This window comes from Petromyzon marinus, chromosome 30, assembly GCF_048934315.1.
Source record: "Petromyzon marinus isolate PM22_M1 ecotype Great Lakes invasive population chromosome 30, UKy_Petmar_22M1.pri1.0, whole genome shotgun sequence".
Lineage (NCBI taxonomy): Eukaryota > Metazoa > Chordata > Hyperoartia > Petromyzontiformes > Petromyzontidae > Petromyzon > Petromyzon marinus.
Window position 1 is genome coordinate 7376191 of NC_133696.1, and position 3451 is coordinate 7379641.

General features: G+C 48.9%; 1 long non-coding RNA gene across 1 annotated transcript; it reads right to left on the bottom strand.

Moving 5' to 3' along the window:
• Positions 1-1012: 1012 nt before the first annotated feature.
• LOC142929376 (uncharacterized) lies at positions 1013-3094 on the bottom strand. The gene is made up of 2 exons (XR_012945670.1): positions 2639-3094; positions 1013-1255 (listed from the first exon to the last, which is right to left on the bottom strand). It is a non-coding gene; the product is annotated as an uncharacterized LOC142929376 (long non-coding RNA).
• Between the last annotated feature and the right edge of the window lie 357 nt (positions 3095-3451).

The window sequence follows — 3451 nt, forward strand, 5'->3', positions numbered from 1 at the left end:
ATAAAAAGGGGGGGGGGGGGGTGGGGGGCGTGGATAAATGTGAACGTTGAACCGCTTTTGGCAATGCACTGGTGGAAAGAGGGTTGGGCTGATCGTCGTGAGTTACATCGCCATCCTTCAGCAGGCTGGTTTTTTTTAATGCGGCAGGGGAGGGGGCATGATACAATACAATGCGCTGCCAGTCTACCTGCTGTGTGGTCACCCAACCAATGGCTACCCAGGCTCACACGCACCGAGGGTGATCTGGTTCTGGGCTTATTTGGGGTAAAATCGGTGCTCCAACCCCGAGTATTATCGCCGTAATCTCGAATTTCTTTAACTTCGTAGTAAAGTGTTTGGCCTTTTCGCAATGGACGATGCCGACTGTGCTAAACGGAGGTACTTTGTGTATAGTGGTTCATACTGTGTAGGCTTGTCCGATTCGTTTATGGGGGGGGGGGGGGGGGTGTATTGACTGAAGCAATCCCCGCAGTGGGTAGATCATGGTTTTGTATGCAATGGGTTCATGACCCTTGCAGCCACTAGAAGCTGAATTCAGTCTGAAGCTAATTGGATGATTTGCTGGCTTGCCAGAATTTGGCACGATTTGTTTTTCTTTTAATCTGTTCGGACGCGTCTGTATTAACCCAGATTCATTTCCCGTTTCAGGAGAACTGGTGTTTGAAGCCGACTCCCAATAAAGATACATACTCCAGACTTGAAGCCACATTACAACTTTGTTGTTTTAATGGTATGCAATCAGTGAATTATCTACTGTTGGGGCTGCGGCCCACACGAGGCCCTAGCATTGGTTCTCTCACACATCCTGCCCGTTGAAAAAATCTCACAAGCACGTCAGTGGATGCTGTGGTCGTAATAGGAGTTTTTCCCCTGCAGTACTTAGCGTGTCTGCCAATAAAGTCTTGTCATGTTGTAAATATGCATACCCACCCACCCGATATTTTAGGGGATTCTTTTTTTTTTACCATCTCCCCACCTTGCACAAAACTTCCCAACATAATTTACCATACAATACCATTTTCCAATTTTATTTTGAACAAAAACAAAACAAAAACGAAAGCCACACTCAAGGGGGAAGTTGCGTGGCTTTCATGCAAGTGAGCAAATCTGCATCATTGGCACGCACGTCTTCTGCTGTCCACACCTCCGACCAGCCGCGTGGGGCGAGACCAAAGTCCAGCAGCCTCCACCCGCATTCAGTAGCCCAGAAAGAGCGGTTTCTTCATTAGCCCGCCTCCGTTGGGGAGGGTAGGTGCTGATCAGCGTGCATACATTTTTACATGATGAACACACGGAGCCAAGTACTGTGTATATGCAGAACGCACCACTACATGTATAATAGGGCAAGTCCTCTATTTACGTTGGGGATGCGTCCCTGGAAGAAAAATGTCGTAATGCGAAACATCAAAAGCCGTTCTACCATTAACGGAATGACAAACTCAGGATACATAACCTGGGGGTCATTTGTTAAGATGGAGATATTTTACACACATGTTAATACAGAGTACTCGAGGACATTGAATTTCAGCGAGGTAGCAGTCCAGTATATAGTGGCGATGTTGTAAACGGGAGGCCTGAACAGCCAATGGGGGTCTTAGCGGGTGGTCACGTACGCAGGTTAAAAGTGTGGTTTGTTAATTCTTCTAAACCGTAGCAGCGAAGGAATGGTAAAGACAACGTTGCTGAAATTCGTTTGGCGACTTCAGTGCAACGTTACCAAGGAGACTCAAAACAAATATCCCCAGATTGGTCTTTGCATTAGAACCGTTCGGGATTGCCATAAAAGCAACTTGGGAGACAGCGCAACACCACCACAGCCGCCTTTGTTTCCCCAGTACAGAGGAATTCACTTTTTACACCGCTACTTCACTTAAGGTCGAGTCGACCATGGAGCAGTGCCGGATTAAGTTAGTGCAGGGCCTGTAGCATGTTAAAAAGGGGCCCTAAAATAAAAAAAACACTCAAATTTTAAAACGCACACCTTGAGCTTGCATTTGATATACAGCTAGATACGACAAATCGCCTAAGAGTACCAACATAGGTTCAGAAGCAGATTTCCCCCCCAGTGTAGAGTGGGTCTGAACTGCGTTCAATTACAGGCAATACGGCAACTTTAAATTCCAATTGCTTCTTAGCGAGCACCTATTAAGGCCGGAACGGAGCACGATGCTCTTTCCTTTCCCCTCAAGCTGTCGTTGTACACCAACAGTGTAATCATTTAAGGCGGAGTAGACCTAGGGGAGGCACAGGGCAAGTTCAGATTTACCGTGCCATAGACATTCGCCGTGGCCGCGACCCCAGAATTCCGGGCTACGAGTGCAGTGCACCAATCACCTACGCCTCTTGCATGCGTACAAAGAGCTCTCGTTTACAGCCTTGGGTCACGTCCGGTCAACGAGCACCTATTAAGGGCTGTCAGGGAGGCCACGAGGGGTGACGGTGGTCGTGATGTGGTCGGGACCGCGCCCAGATCGTCTTTGCGCCACAATCGATGCACAAATACCCTTCGTATAGCCCAAAACCGTTGGGGTTGGTGCCGTCAGCGAGCACTTCTGAAGGCCGGCACGGCACACGAGGGGGTAGGTGGCTAGCACCACCCCCTCGTGGCGATGTTTTACACACCACACCAGGTACTCACTCGAGGCAGAGTAGATCTAGGAGAGTACCCAAGACAAAAATTCCGATATTCGTGACGTGTTGACCGCGAGCGGGAATCGAACTCGGGACCATAGCGCAACGCGCTAACCGCTTGCACTACCGCTCACCATATGACGACGCCCCACACTGCCTTTGCCTCCCCGCCAACCGATATACACAGACACACGCCACCAGGGACGTTTGTTTCATCTCCGAAGGCAAAAAAAGCGTATCTTCAATGCCGCAATTGCAACGAGCGGAATGAGAAAGCGCCTCCCGATTGAGGCCACGAAAACCGTTACTCTCAGATGTCGCCTTCCCTATTTGAAAGTTTATTCATTTTTCAATCATGGGCAGTCCTCTGCCTTGAACAGCCAGAAAGAACAGGAAAACCCTTCCAGGAATGCCTCCCTCCCGCCAGTCACTAACGCCGCACGGTTCGCCTCAAGCGAACAACGCTGGCGGGCTCGCCTTTTAAAAGGGATGTGGTGGATAACTACACAAGAGCTCATTAATGCCACGTGCTCAATCAATTTAGATCAATTAAGCACTTTCCTCCCCCCACCGAACTCCTTTTTAGGTACCCCGCCACGCGACAATTGTGATTCTACTCGTGCGCCACGTGCCTCGAGTGATGAGTTGACCCACGTTATCAATCAATTGCTGAAATTCTTCATAATAAAGGTTTTTGGGTTAGATCGCGTTTATTTATAAATGTGTCGTAACCCTCCACCACCCGACACGGCCAATCAGCAAAAAAAAGGTGTCACGTTGACAAAAGACAAATAATTCACTACTTCAGCCCACCGGTGTG